The sequence below is a fragment of the Diadema setosum genome, chromosome 22 (genome assembly GCF_964275005.1).
Source record: "Diadema setosum chromosome 22, eeDiaSeto1, whole genome shotgun sequence".
NCBI classification, from domain to species: Eukaryota; Metazoa; Echinodermata; class Echinoidea; order Diadematoida; family Diadematidae; genus Diadema; species Diadema setosum.
In genome coordinates, this window is record NC_092706.1 from 23,066,541 (window position 1) to 23,074,949 (window position 8,409).

General features: G+C 35.4%; 1 long non-coding RNA gene across 2 annotated transcripts; it reads right to left on the reverse strand.

Moving 5' to 3' along the window:
- Positions 1-1,251: 1,251 nt before the first annotated feature.
- LOC140245064 (uncharacterized) lies at positions 1,252-7,810 on the reverse strand. Of its 2 annotated transcripts, none has more exons than XR_011902316.1 (4): positions 7,689-7,810; positions 4,953-5,028; positions 2,917-3,069; positions 1,252-1,304 (listed from the first exon to the last, which is right to left on the reverse strand). It is a non-coding gene; the product is annotated as an uncharacterized lncRNA (long non-coding RNA). The 2 variants fall into 2 exon arrangements; XR_011902317.1 differs by having other exon boundaries at positions 7,694-7,800.
- Positions 7,811-8,409: the final 599 nt, after the last annotated feature.

An 8,409-nucleotide genomic window follows, 5' to 3' on the forward strand; every position in this document is an offset into this window, starting at 1 on the left:
AATAATAATTAATGAACATAACTATGTATGTATGTATGTTTGTTTGTTTGTGTGTACAATGTATATATATATATATATATATATAGATATATACACACACATATACACATATATACGTATATTCATTAACATTTATGTGAGTAAAGAAATACGTAACCAATCACGTGTACTATTACATCTAATTAGGAAATACAATCATAAACATATTCCTAAAAAAGAGTCAGGAGACTAGTCAGGAGACTGGCTCAACAAATGTGATAATATCAATAAGCAAACTTGGAACATCAACATGCTGAAACATGTAAAATTCACATTCTAGTGTATGAAATCTATATGTGAATGTCTTATTATAGTCAACTAGTATTGATAAGATATCAACATGAAATCATCAAGCTCGTCTACCTGGGTTTAAAGGATCATTAACAAAGCTGTTGTAAGTAAAAGATGAAGTGTATCTGTAATTGACGTTGTCAAAGTAATAAATGTCATTACTGCAGACACATAACACTAAGATTTCATGTTCTAGACTGACCTTGTAAGAAAATAGCAACACAGCATTCAGAGGAAATATTCATTTCAACTCCCAAAAGACAGGTCAGTTCAACTGTCACACAGACAGAAAGACAGACGAAAGGACAGACAGAAGGACAACCTGAAAATATATAATGCCTCAGGTGACACTTTATGGCGTATCTGAGGCATAAGAACTTCCTGAGAAAATTATTGTCAGTCAGTACAACCATATGAGTAGGCCTACAGTTTCATGAAGATAAACCTTTAGCCATTTCTGAAATATGGTGAGAATTCAGTTCTACTCTTTTCTATGATTAACCCCATGATTTTAAAGGCGTGTAGGCCCTATTCTTTTTGTTAACTGTAGTACTAGCATACCTATCTATACAATTCACATCAAACCTTTGATCTTGAGAGATTTAGCCCTAGACTAGTTGTTAGTCTCTGTAGCAGATACCATGGTCAGCCAACATAAAAGCCTGTTTGTTGTTGTTGTTTTTGTTTTCTCTAAACTTGCAATTAAGTGTTATGGGATGGACAAATAAACAACCTGAAAGCATGCAGTACCTCTTCACTTTTACATGATGGGCACAAGAAGAGAATATATTAGTATATGTTCTTGTTCACAGAATATTTGAAATAAAGAAGAATGCTAGTCCTGTTTAATTACCAGCATTACAAAGGCACCACACGAACTTCCATCCTTCTGCAGTGCAGACGTCAGGGACTCATCATGGCTCCACTCACCTTGGAGCTCCCCTGTTTCTTGGACCCTCTGTGCCATGGAGTGCCTTTACCAACATACAGAAACAAATAAAGGTAAAGGTAAAGGTTTACTGAAGAGCTACAGCCAAAATGCAAAAAAGGAGATAAGATTGAGGTGGTGGGGATGAGGGCTTGACTCTCATTAGCTTCAAAATGAAGTCAACTTGTTGGCATTACTTAAGTAATTGGATCTATTAATAGATGACAACACTCTATTTGTAATTCATAAAAATATATATATATATATCAGCGTTGATCTAGACACACACATAGAACATCTTTCTTATGGACGAAAAAATGTATTTGATTTGTTTTTCCTGGCTTATGTTGAGGTTAACCAAATACCCTATTGGAGATCACAAGTATAATATGTGACCCGCTACAACAAAAGGATCCGAAGGTCGGGGGAGGACAATCTTCTGAAAATGGCATGACATCATTCCCTTACTCTTCTACTCTGATGTCATATTTAGTACAACTCGTAAAAGTACTCAATTGCGGAGATGTCAGTGATTATATTAGCGCATGTCAAGTGGTTGAGGAAATCAGAGTTTCGAGAAAAACACCTTCAAAGTTTTCCTTCCGACGATAACATGATCAAGGGGTGGCGAGACAGTTTTCATTGCTTGACAATAGAAGGCACGCTCCCAGCATTAACAAACTCATGAACCTTAATTGAGAAAGTATCAAGTGACAAAGCAATAAGAAATTTAAAACAAAGCCTTTTTTGATATATTTTCTAGTGCATTTCAGGATTCGGTGTCATTTGCCACTCCTCCGCCATTCATTCCATTTTGTCCAAATTTGGTGACTTTTCCTCAAATCTTATTACAGACATTTTGATATATAATTTAGCTATCTTTGCTATTGCTGGTTGCAATGGCAACTATAAACTGACAACCGTGTCAGTCAGACTTTGCATCTTTTTTATGTTCCAATTTCAATTAACAATATTACACTGTATGAAATTAGTGTTTCTTCGCTGAAACTTTCTGAAGAAGCCAAATGTGAAGTAATAATCTTTTTTAATGAAAATGTAATGTTGCCATGGTTATGCGTTATGATATCCTGACTACAAAACACTCTTGTGGTCTGTACCTCTACCTATGAAAGCAATTGAAACTCGGGTCAATTGTAAAAAAAAAAAAAACTGAGGGAGTTAGGTCAATAAACATATTGTCCTTTGATTTGTAGAACTGTGAAAAAAAAAATGTATACGTACATGACAATGTACTCACTATAACATATTCATTTAATGGTTCATTAAACACCACTGAAATGGAGGGAATAAAAGTTTGGTATCAAAACATAACATATATGTCCATTGGCATTCTGTACATTATCTTTGAAGAGACAAGGGGGTTTGTTCTTCTCCTATGATAGTAGTTGCACATGTCAAGTCTGGGGTCAATTGTTAAAAACCTAAGGGAATATAGGTCAATACACATAATAAATGTTCCTTTGATTTGCAGAACTGTGAGTGAAAAATTGAATGTACATGTTTATATACTCACTGTAATAAATTCATTGAATGGCGTACTAAACACCATTGAAATTAAAATTCTAAGAATAAAAGATCGATATAAAAACATAACATATGTCTATTGGCATTCTGCACATTATCTTTGAAAATCTGACCTGAACTTGTCCACGTATAGATGGTGTGATCAGATCCCGAAGGGAGTCAGGAACAGACATTTTCATTTCTGGAACATTTGCCACAAGAAGGATCTAGTGGCTCTGTCTAATGTTGATTGGCATAAATGCCCACTTGAACTTTGAAAGGGTCACCTACAGGTAAATAAACCAATACTCTCATTTTAAAGTGAATGACAACTTTTCGTCATTAGTTACAATGTCTAGTAGTTCAAGGAGGTATATGTGGGTTTTTTTCATACATCATTTCAACGATTTGAGGATCGATGTATGTGGGCATTTTATATTTTATGATTTTTTTTTTCAAAGCGTGGAATTGGTTCTTTTGACAGATTTCGATCTGCTCAAGCAGTTGATAAGCTTTATCTTCTCATATTTTTTTAATTGCCAACAATTCTTTGTTACTACACAAACCCACTCTTAGAAAAGTGGCATTTACTTGCTGTTCCTAAACTTTACATAAATTTACGTTCAAAATTAAACTCTTGATGATTAGCTTGTAGTTAAGTGCCGTGTGAGTGCACTCAAAAGCTAGCAATCTTAAAGATTAGTTGATGATTAGAAACACATCATCAGTGAGTACACAGAATAATGTTAGTAATTTTTTATTATCACTATTAAGCACCTTTATCTAACAAATCATTGAACACAGCCAGAGGCTGAATTAAAATTGATTTTACAAAAATGAAGAAACAATATTTATATGCAATATAACATGAATATAAAAAATGTGAAATTACTACAGGCTCATACAAAACAAGGAAAAAAAACCGCATACATAGTAGGGAAATAATGAAAGCTTGAGTTGACCTTTTAATTGGCCATTGACCCTTGACCTTTGACCATAACATTTTCGCAACAATCACTGCCAATCAGTATTTGCATATTCACTAAGTTCCATGAATGATGTATAGGCCTACCTTGAACCATTTTCGAGATATGAGGAAATATAGAATTTTCACGTTTTCACTCAAGGCTTTACATTTGATTTTTGACCTTATTGCCCAAAATATTCTTTCTCTTTCTCTCGCTCTAAACCCCCCCCCACAATATTATGAGTGCTGATACTCACTCATCTGAGTACAAACCCAAAGATTGTTACACAATACACACCAGTGCCCAACATCACCTCACAACAATAATCAACGAACTTGTGAGTTTGCGTCTGAGTCAACCTCCAGCTGCGCTATTTTGCATGGGTATATTAAAGGTTAAGTGACAAGATTCTGCAATTCCTGTACAAAAATTGAGCAGGATTCACTCTTAAAGGACAAGTACACCTTCATATACATAAGGATAGAGAGAGTGCAACAATATTAGTAGAACACATCAGTGAAAGTTTGGGAAAATTGGACAATCCGTTCAAAAGTTACGAATATTTTAAGTATCTGCGCAGTCACTGCTGGAAGAGAAGACTACTACAGTGTATGATGTCACATGCGTACAACTACATAAGGAAAATAAAAAGAGAATTTCACAAAACTTTACTTTTTGAATAAAGTGCACATTTCTTCGACTTGCTACTGACGTATGTTAAGGGTAATATTATTCCCCCTGCCTTCTGAAAGAGAGAAGTCCAGTGTTCTTTTGTTATGCGAGAAAAATGGAAATATGTTGAATTTTCTTTATTCTTTCTTTATATAGTTGTACTCATGTGACATCACAAGCTATAGTAGTCTTTTCATCCAGCCGTGACTGAGCAGAAACTTAAAACATTCATAACTTTTGAACAGATTGTCCGATTTTCCTCAAACTCTCACTGATGTGTTCTACTAATATTGCTGCATTCACTCAACCCACATGTCTATGAAGGTGAACTTGTCCTTTAAGTTTTATCTTAAAGTTTTGTGCACATGTGAACATGCATTGTGAGGTCAAGACTGGAGCTAATCATCAACTGCTATACGTAAGTTTCATATTTAGCAACTGCGTATGAAAGTAACTTCAGTCTTTTGTGTTGGTAATAACACAACTGCTTTACAGTAGAAAAACATTGCCTGCAAAACTCGTGACCATACCTTCTTGAACTGCCATTCCACGGACATTCCACTGTACAGCAACATACGAGGGTATGATGAACACATGTCCATAGTCCTGTACATTGATTTCATTTCGAAGAAGATGGAGGTACTCATTTATGACCTAACAAAATATAATCCAAGACAGAAACAAAACCTTCCGGTTATCACTTTTAAACAAAATCTTGTATTCACAAAATCAAGGAATTATTAAAAATGTATGACAAATTAAGGAGGAACTACAATCATCAGCACTCTGCCCCAGGGTACATAAAGAACAAAGTAAAAAAGTCACCTATTGAAAGTAAAATGGATGGCACTGGTTCATATACCACTTTCCTATCTTCTTCTGAGGCTTTGGTTGTCAACATGCCCATGTACTTATCTACTTTTTGTTTTGCAGTAAAATAATGCACAAAAAATGGAGAATTCCTTAATTAAACTGTCCAGCAAATAGCTCAATATTTCCTTCATTTTTAAGACCTTGAGATCTAATCTGGTGGGAACATTCATTTGTACACTTTGTTTTGTAATGCCATCTTCTCAAGGGAATGTGTAATGCTACGGCATGGCACACACAGAAGCAAAAAAGAAATACATTGTATGTATATATCAATATACATAATTATATGCCCACATATATATATATATATATATATATATATATATATATATATACTCCTAGATGGGTCATTTGGAAGACATTTCCATTTGTTTTATATGCAAATTTATTATTACATGTTCAATGGCAGTTTACGCAATGGAGACACGAAAATTGTCTCCTTAATGACCAGTTGTCTCCCTAATGAAGACACTTCCCCCCAATATGTCTCCCTAAGGTGCCAACTAGGGATATATATATATATATATATATATATATATATATATATATATATATATATATAGAGAGAGAGAGAGAGAGAGAGAGAGAGAGAGAGATACGCGGGGAAGGCATCACCAAATTGCACTCCTGTGGGCTTGTTCTCACAGTCCCATTTTTGTGACTGTCATCACCATCATTGCCACACATACTGTATATTCCAACATAGGGAGATTTCAACAATTGGTGTGTAGTTCGGATCTGACCTCGGCAGCTTTTTTTCTGTAACCAAAGTTACATATTCACCAGATCTATCAAAGTGTCACAAGATATTTCAGACTTCGAAGACTATACACTTGGACTGACTGATGATGAGCAGCAGGCTATAATCATCATTTTCAGAAAATGTTCTTCCCCTATATACATAGCTTTACCGTAGGTCTGTATACTCGGCGAGATCTAAAATTCAGCTCCCCTTCTCACACTTAAAAAGCTAACCTCCACAGCTAAGGACAAAGGACCCTCAAATACAATGTCTTCCACAATTTCCCAAGTTAAACGTAGACCTAATTAAAAGTTCATTCAAGGTGGCCAACTTAATTCCCTAACAAAACAGCTATTAAGTTTCTTGGCTGTTATTTTATTGTATTTTGCACAACTGCAGGATATTATGCAGCTCGGGTTCATCATTTAGTTTACTCTCAAGTCGGGTATCATTGTACTCAGACTGTTTAGGACGGCTATATATCCACTTAAATTTGTACTTGCCGATCGTACCCTTCCATATCAGATAAAACAAGTGCCGCTGTCCATTCGTTTACTGCATGCTGCTGTAAACATGATATTCATAAGATGAGCGGACGTGGGGAAAAACCTAGATTGGCGATCGCCTATTTTTGAAGTTACAAGTGGAAATGAAATGGGTGGTTCTTATTATGGTCCATCAAACCAAGTTTTGGTGATAAAAATTAAAAAAAGAGGGAGCAAATGAAGACAAAAAAAAAATAAATCTTCTTTCTCCCATAACGTGGGAAAAGAAATATTAAAGAAAAATTACGAGGCCCTGAGACCCATGGATTCCCACGGGTGATTACTTATTAAACCTAATGACTATGATCCCCCTCCCAAAATAACAATAATAATTATAATAACAATATAACAATAGGGGCCTAATAAGAAGAATAATATGATAATAATAATGATGATGTATAGTCTGAAGCAGATAAACGGATGATTCTATGATCTATCAAACCAAGTTTTGGTGATTGAAAACAAAAAGGAGGAAGCAATTGAAGACGAAAATATAATATTTTTCTCCCGTAACGGCGGAAAACAAATAGGAATGAAGAAAAATGTTAGGCCTTGACACCAGCCGTGGATTCCCTCGGGTGCCTGCATGGATGCAAGAGCAGGGGGTATAGGAATATGTTATATTAATATCAAAGTCATAGTGTCAATAGTATCTCCCCGTTTTGACGGGAAGAATCTGTGGGCAGAACTTTCGGAGAATCTCATAAGCGCTTTCGGTAATGTTTCTCTGAATGTTTGTTTTTGTTTGTTTGTTTGTTTGTTTGCTTGTTTTTTCTGCGGGGGAGAAAATGTGTGTGTGTTTTTGGGGGTTGGACGGTGGTCATGGGTAGAAGAGAGCACAAGTAACGAAAGAATGAGAAAACTTTTCTCTTTATTTCATGTTCTTTATCATCATTCTTTATCCATATAATTCTTTATTTTATGTGCAAAATCGTATATATGAGAAAAAAATGAAACCCCTCAGACCCGTGGATTCCCACAGGTGCTGCTAGTATATATATATATATATATATATATATAATACTCAGTACTATATACACTCACCTCACACATTCACATCAACACACATTGCATTCATATATCTAACAATGCATGCTGGCACATACCTTACCGTTCAACCAATTGGGATGTATGAGGGTTTCAAAGTCCCGGTATTCCAATACATCACCACACGTGGTACCGAGCTTTCTTATGCATGGGCAAGGTGACATTCTCCACATCAATCTCTTGGAGAAGTTTTCTGATGGCACCTGCAACGATTGATCCAAGCAGAGTGAGTAAAAACTATATTATGTGTTAAAGCTGTGAACCTGATATTTCATACTTGATGCTGTATAAATCTTACTTATACATCTTCACGAAGTAATACTGGAATAAACTACAAATGTATCATGAGGGGTGTCGACCATAGTGATGCACTCTTTTTTTTTTTTACAAAGGCAAATGCCAAAATGTGTCTCGCCCTTAAGCGTAGAAGAAACTAGAATTATCACTGAAGGTGATTAATACCCCCGCCCCTAGTGTTGCTTTATAGTATGTGATGTCATGAGGGCATTGACGTTAATACCAAGTTTGTGCACTTGTCGAATTGGAAACAGAATAATTTTAGTTTACTGTACAATTACAGAGTTGACAATGAGTTCCACAAGGTTTGGGTAAAAAGTGAGGTTACCATGGCAATACATTGTCTGATACAAACACAAGGGACATTTTGCATAACTACACTTAAAGACCATCATACACACCAAATTTCACCTTCATAGATTAAATGGCTCAATTTGATACAAAAATGAGTGGTTACCATGGCAACACATTTTTCTCATATTA